The sequence below is a fragment of the Schistocerca nitens genome, chromosome 10 (assembly GCF_023898315.1).
Source record: "Schistocerca nitens isolate TAMUIC-IGC-003100 chromosome 10, iqSchNite1.1, whole genome shotgun sequence".
Classification (NCBI taxonomy): Eukaryota; Metazoa; Arthropoda; class Insecta; order Orthoptera; family Acrididae; genus Schistocerca; species Schistocerca nitens.
In genome coordinates, this window is record NC_064623.1 from 45,855,947 (window position 1) to 45,870,956 (window position 15,010).

The window sequence follows — 15,010 nt, forward strand, 5'->3', positions numbered from 1 at the left end:
ACCCTGCAGTTCGGCCAAGTGATTGTCGGAGGGTTTGTAGGTCCACTTTGAGGCTGTTTCTCTACTGGTCCAGTCTCTTACTGCACTTGCAAGAAATGAGCAGCTTAATCTTTCTGTCAGAGCTTGAATTTCAGTTATTTTATTATGACTTTCATTTCTATGAAGGTGGGGGTCAGCAAAAAATTTCTGCATTGTAGGAGATCGTCGGTGAACGAAATTTTGTCAATAGGTCTCGCTGCAACAAAAAACGCTTTTGTTTTAATGATTGCCACCCCAACTTGCGTATCATTACCGTGATGGCCACTCCACAGCTTCACGATAGTACAAAACGAGTTGCCTCTCTTTGAACTTCTTCGACGTCCTCCGTTCCGGAGGTTCGTGTCCTCCCTCGGGCAAAGGTGTGTGTTTTGTTCTTAGCATAAGATAGTTTAAGTTAGTTTAAGTAGTGCGTAAGTCTAGGGACCGATGACCTAAGCAGTTTGGTCCCTTAGGAATTCACACACATTTGAACGTTTTGTCCTCCGTTAATCCCATACCACACAGTAACGCTCTTTCGAAGACGGACAGATATAGTGTAGACAGTCTCTTTATTAAATATGTTGCTGCTTTGTAAGTGTTCTGCCAACAAAACGCGGCTTCTGGTTCACCTATCCCAGAACATTTTTATGTAACTGAACCCCCCACCCCCACTGACAAGAACGGAATATATAAGGGAGACCCTTTGAATGCAGGAAAACAACCTGGAAAGGCGGCAAATTACCTAACATACCATTCATTTTAACATTGTGCTTAGTCAGGCATACATTGATCTTTCGAAATTTTCACCAACAAACTATGTTCTTTGAATCTTCCAAATCACAAAGGTACAAATATGCTGATGAGCCAAAACACTATGACCACTGCCCATCGAGACCTGGGATGCTCCCTCGTGGCTTTGTGGGCACGTGACGCGTTAACACAAGTACAGGGCTATTACAAATGATTGAAGCGATTTCATAAATTCACTGTAGCTCCATTCATTGACATATGGTCACGATACACTACAGATACGTAGAAAAACTCATAAAGTTTTGTTCGGCTGAAGCTGCACTTCAGGTTTCTGCCACCAGAGCGCTCGAGAGCGCAGTGAGACAAAATGGCGACAGGAGCCGAGAAAGCGTATGTCGTGCTTGAAATGCAATCAGTCAGTCATAACAGTGCAACGACACTTCAGGACAAAGTTCAACAAAGATCCACCAACTGCTAACTCCATTCGGCGATGGTATGCGCAGTTTAAAGCTTCTGGATGCCTCTGTAAGGGGAAATCAACGGGTCGGCCTGCAGTGAGCGAAGAAACGGTTGAACGCGTGCGGGCAAGTTTCACGCGTAGCCCGCGGAAGTCGACGAATAAAGCAAGCAGGGAGCTAAACGTACCACAGCCGACGGTTTGGAAAATCTTACGGAAAAGGCTAAAGCAGAAGCCCTGACACCCGATGACAAAGTCAAACGCTTTGAATTTTCGGCGCGGTTGCAACAGCTCATGGAAGAGGATGCGTTCAGTGCGAAACTTGTTTTCAGTGATGAAGCAACATTTTTTCTTAATGGTGAAGTCAACAGACACAATGTGCGAATCTGGGCGGTAGAGAATCCTCACGCATTCGTGCAGCAAATTCGCAATTCACCAAAAGTTAACGTGTTTTGTGCAATCTCACGGTTTAAAGTTTACGGCCCCTTTTTCTTCTGCGAAAAAAAAACGTTACAGGACACGTGTATCTGGACATGCTGGAAAATTGGCTCATGCCACAACTGGAGACCGACAGCGCCGACTTCATCTTTCAACAGCATGGTGCTCCACCGCACTTCCATCATGATGTTCGGCATTTCTTAAACAGGAGATTGGAAAAACGATGGATCGGTCGTGGTGGAGATCATGATCAGCAATGCATGTCATGGCCTCCACGCTCTCTCGACTTAACCCCATGCGATTTCTTTCTGTGGGGTTATGTGAAAGATTCAGTATTTAAGCCTCCTCTACCAAGAAACGTGGCAGAACTGCGAGCTCGCATCAGCGATGCTTTCGAACTCATTGATGGGGACATGCTGCGCCGAGTGTGGGAGGAACTTGATTATCGGCTTGATGTCTGCCGAATCACTAAAGGGGCACATGTCGAACATTTGTGAATGCCTAAAAAAACTTTGAGTTTTTGTATGTGTGTGCAAAGCATTGTGAAAATATCTCAAATAATAAAGTTATTGTAGAGCTGTGAAATCGCTTCAATCATTTGTAATAACCCTGTATATAAGCACATCAGTTATGAGACACGGAGGGGTGGTCACCTTAACGAAGATGTGAGCCGCAAATGGAGAAATCCATTCAGACAAGCGACTCTGGCAAGGGGCAGATTATTACTGCACAGAAGCTGTGAAGGAGTATCTCGAAGCTGTTCACATGTTCACGTGTTTCTGTCGACAAAAGTAGTACTTGGCGTTAAATGGCTGGGTGACCATGACTCTTCACAGAACACGGGATTCGGAGGTTTGTTTGCTCTGTGAAGTAGGACAGACGGTAATCTGCTGGAGCACGCACAAGTGTTTCGCAGCACACCGTTCATCGTAAATTGTTGAACCTGGAGCTCAGCAGCAGACAACGCGTAACGTATTCACATCTTGACTCAACGACATGGTCAGTCACCATTGCTGTGGGCACAGGACCAACGGGATTCGACCATCGATCACTGCAAATTGGTGGGCTCTTCCGGTGAATCACATTTTTACTGTACTACGTCCTCCTGCATAGCTGAGTGGTAACGTGCTTGCCTCCCATGCAGAGGGCCCGAGTTCGGCCGGGTAGGAGATTTTCTCCGCTCGTGGACAGCGTGTTGCGTTGTCCTCATCACCATTTCATCACCGGCACGCAAGTAACCCAATGTGGCGCCAACTGAAATAAGAACTGCACTCGGCAGCCGAACTTTCTCGAAGGGGGCCTCCCAGCCAACAATGGCACACGATCATTTATTTATTTTTTTTTATTTATTTTGTTACACTAAGTCGCTGGTCGTTTCCACAAACGCCGTCATCGAGGTGAACGGCGGCTCGAAACGTGCAGAGCGTCACGGACGCAGGTTGGTGAGAGCAGTATTATGCAATGGGAGACATTCTCCTGCGCTTGCATGGGACCCGTGGTAGTAATCGAAGACACTGCCGGCCGGGGTGGCCGAGCGGTTCTAGGCGCCACAGTCTGGAACCGCGTGACCGCTCCGATCGCAGGTTCGAATCCTGCATCGGGCATGGATGTGTGTGATGTCCTTAGGTTAGTTAGGTTTAAGTAGTTCTAACAAGGGAACCTCCCCATCGCACCCCCCTCAGATTTAGTTATAAATTGACACAGTCGATAGGCCTTGAAAAACTGAACACAGATCAATCGAGGAAACAGGAAGAAGTTGTGTGGAACTATGAAAAAATAAGCAAAATATACAAACTGAGTAGTCCATTTGCAAGATAGGCAACATAAAGGACAATATTAGCTGATGAGTGACGTGGTCTCGTGGTTAGAGTGAGCAACTGTGCAACGAAAGGTCCTTGGTTCGAGTCTTCCCTCGAGTGCAAATTTTACTTTCTTTATTTTCGCAAAGTTACGATCTGTCCGTTCAGTCATTGAGGTCTCTGTTCACTGTAATAAGTTTAGTGTCTGTGTTTTGCGACCGCACCGCAAAACCGTGCGATTAGTAGACGAAAGGACGTGCCTCTCCAATAGGAACCGAAAACATTTGATCGCAAGGTCATAGGTCAACCGATTCCTCCACAGGAAAACACGTCTGATATATTCTTTACGACACTGGTGATGGCATGTGCGTCACATGACAGGAATATGTTGTCGACCCACCTAACTTGCACACTTGGCGAATGGGTAAAAAGATTATTCTACCTTGCCCGATTTAGGTTTTCTTGTGGATGTGATAATCACTCCAAAAAAAGTGATGAAAACATAAGAGTTTGTCACATAAACTGCATCAAATGAATGCAACAATTTCAGAGTCGCAAAGTTTTCCCTGTGCTCTGTCAAAACATATGTTTTTTACGTTTTCAAATGTTTCCATGCGTAGACCGTCAAATTCTGTATATGTCCAAGCAAATCTGAACATGTCCTGGAATTTTGGAAAGCGAAGTTGATTATGTGTGAGTGCCTGAACTTTGATAATTATCTGAAAATAAAAAATTAAAATTTTCACCCGAGAGAAGATTTGAACCATGGACCTGTCATTTCACAGCTGCTCACGCTAACCACGGGACCACGGCGCTCATAAGCTAACACCCCCCTTGATGTTGCCTACCTTGCGCATGGACTACTCAGTTAGTATATTTTGCTTATTTTTTTCATAGTTCCACACAACTTCTTCCTGTTTTCTCGATTGATCTGTGTTCAGTTTTTCAAGGCCTATCCCTGTGCCAACTTATAACTAAATCTGAGGGGGGTTCTATGGGGAGGTTCCCTTGTAAGTTCTAGGGGACTGATAACCACAGCAGTTAAGTCCCATAGTGCCCAGAGCCATTTTTGAAGACACGCTAACAAATACGAACGAACTGCATCCCTTCATGCTTGATGTCTTCCCAGGCGGCGATGCCATCTTTCAGCATTATAATTGTCCATGTCTCGGAGTCAAAACCGTGCTACTGTGGTTTGAGGAGCGTTGTAGTGAACTCACGTTGACGTCCCGCCGACGAAATTCGCCTGGTGTAAAGCCCATGGATCACATCTGGGTCGCACATCAGCGGCCCGTTATTTATGCGAATTACACGCCCTGTTTGGAGACCTCTAATGCCACATACCTCTACAAAACTACCATCAAACTGTCGGATTCCCGACACGGAGAAGCAGTGCTATATTTAGTTCCAAAGATGAACAAACAAGCTATTAAGTAGGTGGTCATAACGTTTTGGCTCTTCAGTGTATTGTTTTACACATATTTATGAACTCCTGTACGTTTCTTTCTGTGTGGTAGAGACGAAGCGTTTGATGCACCAGACTCTGACAGTCACTCCATTAAGTCTGTTTGCGTGTTTGGCTGATGCTGCACCCGTTATTCATGGAGCATTTGATTACTGCGTTCGACAATCATTAACACACAGATGCCAGAGGCGCATTAATGAAAACGGACGACATTTGCAGCAAGACCTCTAAAGCATTCTGAACCATCGTCTCTGTTCCCTACTAAACTCAAAACCTTCGTGGACTCCTTGCGGGGAAACTGTGCTTGGGGTGACAAAAATCTTTGATGATTCACACAGTGATATAAAATATGTGACAAGTAGAGAAGCATATTTTCAGTATTAAGTAAGTGGTTTTTTTAGCCCGTCCGGTTAGCGGTGCGGTATAAAGCACGGCTTTCCGGATTGGGAAGGAGCGCCTGGTCCCCAGCACGAAACTAATCCGCCCGGCGGACTTGTGTCGAGGTCCGGTGAGCTGGCCAGTCTGTATGCTTTTTAGGCGGTTTTCCATCTGCCTCGGTGAATGCGGCCTGGTTCCCCTTATTCCGCCTCAGCTACACTATGTCGGCGATTGCAGCGCAAACAAGTTCTCCACGTACGCGTACGCCACCATTACTCTACCACGCAAACATAGGGGTTACACTTGTCTGGTGTGACACGTTCCCTGTGGGGGTCCACCGGGGGCCGAACTGCACAGTAACTCTGAAAGAGTGGTTCGGTGTGGGTGGCGGTGAAGCAGACTGCAGTAGTCAAAAAATGGCTCTGAGCACTATGGGACTAAACAGCTATGGTCATCAGTCCCCTAGAACTTAGAACTACTTAAACCTAACTAACCTAAGGACATCACACAACACCCAGCCATCACGAGGCAGAGAAAATCCCTGACCCCGCCGGGAATCGAACCCGGGAACCCGGGCGTGGGAAGCGAGAACGCTACCGCACGACCACGAGATGCGGGCTCTGCGGTAGTCGTCGTGGGGTTGTGGACCACTGCGGCTGCGGTAAGCTAATATTTCCCGACTTTCAAAGGATTCCAAACCGGCTCTAACTGCATTGTTACAAGCAACGAAAGCTACAGTTAGCCATCCGTTACCCAAACTAGAGGAAGACGAATCTTTCATTAAAGAAAAATTTAATCTCGCACCACAAAATAAAGTAGGTCCATGAATAAGAACAAATTGAGCAGTTTTAGAAACTCCTCTGGTTTCGTTCTTTTTACCCTTACCAGAAGATGTCGAAGCACCAAGAGTGCCGTCCACATTGACAAGTGATTTGTAAACCAACATTCGCCGGCGACGGTTAACATACAATACAATACAAGAAGTTTTTTACAAACGGCTGCACATTCGTGTAAGGATCTTCAGGCAAAGTAAAGAAGAAACAGCTACCTTTTTTTGTTATGAAACTTCAGTACGCTTAACTGGTTGCGTGAGTAGTGTTTTTCCTTGGTTACTTAAGTTATCGTATTATTTTAGTAACACGTTAAAGCCAAATATAAATAAAGCTTTAGTGTATGCTTGTCGCTCTGTCTGTCTGCAAAGGACTCGAGAAATCAATTGAATGGAGTGGATAGTGCCTCGGACAGAGGTTATCGGACTAACGTAAATAAAGAACCTAGAGTAATGGAGTATCGGTCCGTTTACGTCGGGCAACACTGAGGACATGATTAGAAAATGAGAAAATGAAAGTGGTAGAAGTGTTTTGCTATTTGGCAACATAAATAACGGTAACAGAAGTAAAAGGGAGTATAGAATGCTGACCGGCAGTAGGAACAAAAGATCTGCTCACCCAGTCTTCAGTATTCTGCTGTAATACGTTTCTAAATCTATTTTCTTCTTGTCAGGGCTGTTATTCGACCATATTTTACTTCATTTAAGGCTGAAATTCAGATTCATGCACTAATCAGCCAGAACATTATGACCACTGAATCGATATTAAGGGGCTCCGGAAAGGCTCAAAATCATGAAAAGTTCAATTTTTAGTTTTTTGCGTTTTCTGAATCTGCAGACTATTACCTTTTAATAGATATATAATTTATTCAATTCCGAAGACTACAACTATTTTTAAATTTTTTTTGAAATGTGTTCTACATGGGCGTGACCCACTGTGGCGCTGTTAAACTGCTGTCAAATGGTGTTACTATTAACGCCCGTGTTCATAAGGTACATTTTAGTGATGTGGGATAAAGTATGTGTTGTGGCTAACCTGTGATGGTTCAATATATATCGCTGGTGCGATTGTCGATTGTTTCATGTTTATTTGTCTTTATCTCGAAAATATTCGTAATTAATTCTGTTTCTTGAGTCTCTGTTTTGTTGAAGTATAATAATGAGTAAACGTAAAGTTATTAGAAATCCTCTGAAGGCTTTTAAGAAAAGGAGAAATGTTGGCAACATTGTAAGGTGCAAGGTATTTACAAATATGGGAATGAAGATAGGTTCTAACATGGTACGAGCGATGCTTGCTTTAGACAAGGAACGCCTTCGGGCTGCAGACAGGGCTCTAAAGAGTCTAGAAATACAAGCAAGAGTAAACAGGAGGAGGAACAAGAGGAAGCTGGAGGAGGAGTTTGCAGAGGATGAAGATAATCCATCCTATGGACCTGGAATGCACTAAAAAGTTAATCCAATCTTTGTCGCTCGATTCCCAAAACTTTTATTTTCTCATACTAATTACATGTTTTCTAAGGATCTTCCAAACATATTTGTTTCAAACTTTCAGTAAATGTTACACAGTACCTTCTGCATAATTTAACACAGCCTTTTTCCAAAAAACTGTATATTTTTGAATATATAAATAAAAAATTGCAAAAAATGTTGTGAATTTTCATTACAATTGAAAAAAAATCATCTTTAATAACTGAACTAAAATTTTGTAAAATCCCTGTGTTAAGTTGTAGCCCATATTCCAATAAATAATCTGTAAAAAGTTCAACTTCCTACCTCAAATACTTTGTGAGGAAAGATGTAATTTATAAGCGTTATTTTAACATTGCAAGTATAGGGCGTTCCGGAGCCCTTTAACCCGTCCAGGCTATAGCAGCGTCACCTGGCGAGGAACGACTGCTAGTAAGACACACGCACGGAGCATTTAGTATCAGTGAGCGTGCTACCCGTGAACAGAATGGCGAAGGCGCGCGATATATCAGGGTTAGACCGGGGGCAGATTGTGATAGTCCACGTATCCATCGTCCAGGTAGATCTTCACCCAAATATGACGTCACATCTCTGCGGTAGTTAGGCGGAGCGCCACCTTGTCGTACGTAAAATCTTTCACTTCCAAACACCCCTCGAACGGCGTGTACAATCGATGTTTGCAGTATATGAAGATACATCTCACCAGTTACAGTACCTTCAAAGAAGAATGGACCAGTCAAACAACGCGATGATAGACCACAGCACACATTAAAGCACAGTAGATGAACATGTTCGTCCACGCGAACGTGGCGATTTTCAGGAGCTCGGTACAAGCAGTTGTGGCTGTTTGCAGTACCGCTCAGTTTGGACTGCCACTTGTCAGACCAGATAAACATACCTGAAAACGGTTCACCTTCGAGAAGCATGCCTTCAAACCACCCGCAGTACTCCATCCTTCAATGCTGGTCGCCCTCGTTCATACCGTGCAGCCATCTTGCAATGTACATTTTGCGACCTTCGGAATTCGTCGTACGCTTGATCTACACTACTGGCCATTAAAATTGCTACACCAAGAAGAAATGCAGATGATAAATGGGTATTCATTGGACATATATATTATACTAGAAGTGACATGAGATTACATTTTCACGCAATTTGGGTGCATAGATCCTGAGAAAACAGTACCCAGAACAACCACCTCTGGCCGTAATAACGGCCTTGATACGCCTGGGCATTGAGTCAAACAGAACGTGGATGGCGTGTACAGGTACAGCTGCCCATGCAGCTTCAACACGATACCACAGTTCATCAAGAGAAATCACTGGCGTATTGTGACGAGCCAGTTGCTCGGCCACCATTGACCAGACGTTTTCAATTGGTGAGAGATCTGGAGAATGTGCTGGCCAGGGCAGCGGACGAACATTTTGTGTATCCTAAAAGGCCCCTCCAGGACATGCAACATGCGGTCGTGCATTATCCTTCTGAAATGTAGGGTTTCGCAGGGATGGAATGAAGGGTCGAGTCACAGGTCGTAACACATCTGAAATGTTACGTCCACTGTTCAAAGTGCCGTCAGTGCGAACAAGAGGTGACCGAAACGTGTAACCAATGGCACCCCATACCATCACACCGGGTGATACGCCAGTATGGCGATGACGAATACACGCTACCAATGTTCGTTCACCGCGATGTCGCCAAACAAAACAGAACCTGGATTCATCCGAAAAACTGACGTTTTGCCATTCGTGCACCCAGGTTCGTCATTGAGTACACCATGGCAGGCGCTCCTGTCTGTGATGCAGCGTCAAGGGTAACCGCAGCCATGGTCTCCGAGCTGATATTCTATGCTGCTGCAAACGTCGTCGAACTGTTCGTGCAGATGGTTGTTGTCTTGCAAACGTCCCCATCTGTTGACTCAGCGATCGAGACGTGGCTGCACGATCCGTTACAGCCATGCGGATAAGATTCCTGTCATCTCGACTGCTAGTTATACGAGGCCGTTGGTATCCAGCACGGCGTTCCGTATTACCCTCGTGAACCCACTGATTCCATATTCTGCTAACAGTCATTGGATCTCGACCAACGCGAGCAGTAGTGTCGCGATATGATACACCGCAATGGCGATAGGCTACAATCCGACCTTTAACAAAGTCGAAAACGTGATGGTACGCATTTCTCCTCCTTACGCGAGGCATCACAACAACGTTTCACCAGGCAACGCCGGTGAACTGCGCGGCTACGCAGTGACTTTAGCAGCTGTCTTACTCTTATCTTTCGTAACAATGCTCTTCAATCACGACCTGTCACTATCACTCAAAAACACTTCCGTCCGCGTTGTGACTTAGCGGATGGTGTTTTCCTTATTTCCCACTAAAGCGCCCACCACACAGGCGCCAAAAATTTGCCCACTTTCAAATCTTGCAGCCGTCTTCCTGTATGCCTCAAATGGTTCAAATGGCTCTGAGCATTGTGGGACTTAACTGCTGAGTTTATCAGTCCCCTAGAACTTAGGACTACTAAACCCTAACTAACCTAAGGACATCACACACATCCATGCCCGAGGCAGCATTCGAACCTGCGACCGTAGCGGTAGCGCGGTTGCAGACTGTAGTGCCTAGAACCGCTCGGCCACCCAGGCCGGCTCCTGTATGGTGTTTAACTATTGAATTGGTTGTTACTTATTAGTGAAGTGCACCAGCGGTATTTTCTGCCTTGTGGCCGTCAGCGTTCCAGCTGCCTGCCCTGGTCGTTAGCGTGTTATTCCTCGACATGTTGATGCAGTCCGGCACGGCGTGTAGTTCGACAGTCTTGGTGTTGTTCAGATTTTGAGTGGTTATTGTGCCTTGACTGTATTTAGACGCCAATTTTCAAGACGTAGTGCTGCTGGTATCTTCGTCCTCGCTGATATTTTCCGTTGTCGTGCCGTTGGTCGAGCGGAAGGAAATTGATTAGGTTGTTGGTCAGTCCTTCAGCCGTCCCTGGGTCGTGTTGCCATCCGATTATTTAGTCTTACTCTTCGCTGCCTGTCTCACCTAAGCTTATGTTAGAGTTACTCCTCAGGCCGACCCATAGAACACTTCTGAGCACCATTGTTCTGTTGCTTTTAGATTGTGATTTTCTTTTAGTCTCAAGTACTGTGCATCTATTACTTTAGTTTGTTTCAATTTTAAAATAAGGCCTTCAGCCAACTTAAATTAAGGTCTCAAGATTCATTTGTTTAAAACTTATTTTAAAAAAGGGAGATTTTGCTCCATTTGAAATCCTTATTATCCTTGAGTTGTCCTACGTTCAGTATGTGGCCTTCAGCCGAGCATTTACGTGAAATATTTTAAGATATGGTTTCCAGCCGTCTTAAATAAAAATTGAAAATTCACTTATTTGAAACTTATTAACATTTTCTTCTTTATCCGAAATTCTTGTTATCCACGCCCTAAGCCTTAGTTCTTCTGTGTCCAGTGTGTGGTCTTCAGCCGAGTATTTAAGTTTTTTTTTTTTTTTTTAAAAGTAAGGCCTTCAGCCATGTGTATTCCTTAAAGCAACTGTAATAACTTGTGGTCGGCCTTTCAGCCGCATTGTTTTGAATCCTTTTAAGGGCATGTGTGATTAAGTGTTTTTAGGAAAATAAAGTGTGTGTGTTTTGTCCAATTGACAGTAACTCATTTTGGCCCCTTTCCACAACCGTAACTTGATCCGCTCTGTCCTGCGAAACCAGATTTCACTGATGAGCCAAAACGTTGTGACCACCTGCTTAACAGGTTATTTGTCCGTCTTTGGAACGAAATACGTCACTGATTCTGCGTGTAAGGGATGTGAAAGTTTGTTGGTAGGTTTGTGGAGGTGTGTGGTATTAAATGTCTACGCATAGGCACGTAATTAGCGTAAATAACGGGCCGCCGCTATGCGTACGCGGTGATGGCGTCCGGTAGCGACCCAGATGGGTTCCACAGGATGTACGTCAGGTGAATTTGGTCGCCGCGACACAACGTGAGTTCACTATAATTCTCCTCAAATCACTCAGCACGGTTCTGGCTCCAAGACACGGACAATTATTGTAATACAGGGTGATTCAAAAAGAATACCACAACTTTAGGAATTTAAAACTCTGCAACGACAAAAGGCAGAGCTAAGCACTATCTGTCGGCGAATTAAGGGAGCTATAAAGTTTCATTTAGTTGTACATTTGTTCGCTTGAGGCGCTGTTGACTAGGCGTCAGCGTCAGTTGATGCTAAGATGGCGACCGCTCAACAGAAAGCTTTTTGTGTTATTGAGTACGGCAGAAGTGAATCGACGACAGTTGTTCAGCGTGCATTTCGAACGAAGTATGGTGTTAAACCTCCTGATAGGTGGTGTATTAAACGTTGGTATAAACAGTTTACAGAGAATGGGTGTTTGTGCAAAGGGAAAAGTTCTGGACGGCCGAGAACGAATGATGAAAATGTAGCACGCATCCAGCAAGCATTTGTTCGCAGGCCAGGAAAATCGACTCGCAGAGCTAGCAGAGAGCTGCAAATTCCACAATCAACTGTATGGAGAGTCCTACGAAAAAGGTTAGTTATGAAACCTTATCGTCTGAAATTGGTTCAAGCACTGTCTGCAGCTGATAAGATTAAAAGAATCGATTTCTGTGATTTTATCCTTGCTCAAATTGAAACAGATGAATCTTTCGTTTCAAAGATTGTGTTTAGTGATGAAGCAACTTTCCACACTAACGGGAAAGTCAACCGTCACAATGTATGTATATGAGGCACTGAGAATCCGCGGGAAACAACTCAGTATGAACGTGACTCGCCTAAGGTGAACGTTTTCTGTGCCATTTCAGCCAATAAAGTTTTTGGTCCCTTTTTCTTCGAAGGTGCTACTGTAACTGGACTACAGTATCTGGAGATGATAGAGAATTGGCTGTTCCCTCAGCTCGAACAAGAAGCACAACAATTCATATTTCAGCAGGATGGAGCGCCACCACATTGGCACTTATCTGTCCGTAACTACCTGAACGTCAACTACCCGAGGCGATGGATCGGCCGCCAGGCAGCCCGTGACAGAGCACTTCATCACTGGCCTCCAAGAAGCCCTGATGTTACCCCCTGCGATTTTTTCTTATGGGGGTATGTTAAGGATATGGTGTTTCGGCCACCTCTCCCAGCCACCATTGATGATTTGAAACGAGAAATAACAGCAGCTATCCAAACTGTTACGCCTGATATGCTACAGAGAGTGTGGAACGAGTTGGAGTATCGGGTTGATATTGCTCGAGTGTCTGGAGGGGGCCATATTGAACATCTCTGAACTTGTCTTTGAATGAAAAAAAACCTTTTTAAATACTCTTTGTAATGATGTATAACAGAAGGTTATATTATGTTTCTTTCATTAAATACACATTTTTAAAGTTGTGGTATTCTTTTTGAATCACCCTGTATATTGATTATTCCTTGCTACTGTAGTGTTATCTTGAAGCTGTGAGAAAGGGGGACAGGCGCTCCAAGGTGCGGAAGCAGAGACGATGCTGAGGGCAGACGAAACTAGGGGAGATATTGTTACATGAAGTAAACAGTAAGGGGAGAGCCTTGTGAAAATGCAGACGCCCCCAGACGCGGTCCCTGGGCGCTAGTTATTCTTCAAGGAATTACCATGTAACTTCGTATGTCGTCTAGAGGCTGTAGTAGGTTGTCATCGTAGAACTCTGTAACCAACAGGCACATACTAGCGTATAAAGCCAGCTTGATAGCAGCCCTGAGAACAGCAACGTCAGTAGACTCACAAGGGTTAGAAAGATAGAGAAAACGCCAAAAACTGTTGACCTAGCAGTCCCTATTCCGAGAAGCCCGAGGGTCGGGACTAAATGACGTATAACAATAATGTTGTAAGCCGTATTTGTCAGAGCAGTTACGTTTAGCTTTCAGCTGAACAATTTTGATACCAAACACGGACTTAGTGCAACTGCATTAACATCCCCGCCTTAGGAGCAGTAGATGGGACCTAGCTAACCGTGATTGGCAGGCACCTCAAGAGACCTACGGGATTGGCTGGGTGGCTTTAAGGGAAAAACAGTGCCCCCACGTGACTCTTTAAAACCCCTAGATTCCGCATTTTGGCGGAGTTCTCAGTCAGACGATCTGGGAGCCGAATCCGCGTCCGTCGACTCCAGCCTCGGTCCAGCTCCACGTAAGTCGGCTCTCTCACTTGTAGTGCCTCAGTGAACAGTGACACATTCAGTATGTTTTGTTTTGCAACTAAGTTGTTGCCTTAAGACGCTGCCAGTGTTTGCTACTGTGGTTAGCATCCACTCCTGTGACTTCTGCACTGGCTTCTGTTGTAACAGTGTTATTCGTGCTTTTTATAACCCAAGAACTAGCCTCCAGTGTATTAGTTAGTCCTGTCCGGAATAAACAACTGTTTCAAAATCCTGTTTGTCCAAGAGTCTCCACAACGAGTTCCCCACTCAGTGTCACCACCTGCATTTCTAGAAAACGCCTGTGCCAGTTTGGGCTCAGATAGAGGAAAACAATCAGATGCCTTCACTGTGAATTGTCCTCCTGCCTTCTGCTCTGTACCGCTCGGGAGCGCAGACTGACCAGCAACCCCTTTTTGCCTGTCCCACCTATGTCACGACACGACATTATACTGCTGAAAGTTGTCATCGCCATTGAGGAAGACATCTACATCTACATCTACATTTATTCTCCGCAAGCCACCCAACGCTGTGTGGCGGAGGGCACTTTACGTGCCACTGTCATTACCTCCCTTTCCTGTTCCAGTCGCGTATGGTTCGCGGGAAGAACGACTGTCTGAAAGCCTCCGTGCGCGCTGTAATCTCTCTAATTTTACATTCGTGATCTCCTCGGGAGGTATAAGTAGGGGAAGCAATATACACTCCTGGAAATTGAAATAAGAACACCGTGAATTCATTGTCCCAGGAAGGGGAAACTTTATTGACACATTCCTGGGGTCAGATACATCACATGATCACACTGACAGAACCACAGGCACATAGACACAGGCAACAGAGCATGCACAATGTCGGCACTAGTACAGTGTATATCCACCTTTCGCAGCAATGCAGGCTGCTATTCTCCCATGGAGACGATCGTAGAGATGCTGGATGTAGTCCTGTGGAACGGCTTGCCATGCCATTTCCACCTGGCGCCTCAGTTGGACCAGCGTTCGTGCTGGACGTGCAGACCGCGTGAGACGACGCTTCATCAAGTCCCAAACATGCTCAATGGGGGACAGATCCGGAGATCTTGCTGGCCAGGGTAGTTGACTTACACCTTCTAGAGCACGTTGGGTGGCACGGGATACATGCGGACGTGCATTGTCCTGTTGGAACAGCAAGTTCCCTTGCCGGTCTAGGAATGGTAGAACGATGGGTTCGATGACGGTTTGGATGTACCGTGCACTATTCAGTGTC

The 15,010-nt window shown here is 45.2% G+C and overlaps 1 protein-coding gene across 1 annotated transcript in view; it reads right to left on the reverse strand.

Moving 5' to 3' along the window:
* Positions 1–15,010, reverse strand: part of LOC126210554 (uncharacterized) — a 68,005-nt gene that overhangs the window by 36,303 nt on the left and 16,692 nt on the right. The gene's annotated exons all lie outside the window — the stretch shown is intronic.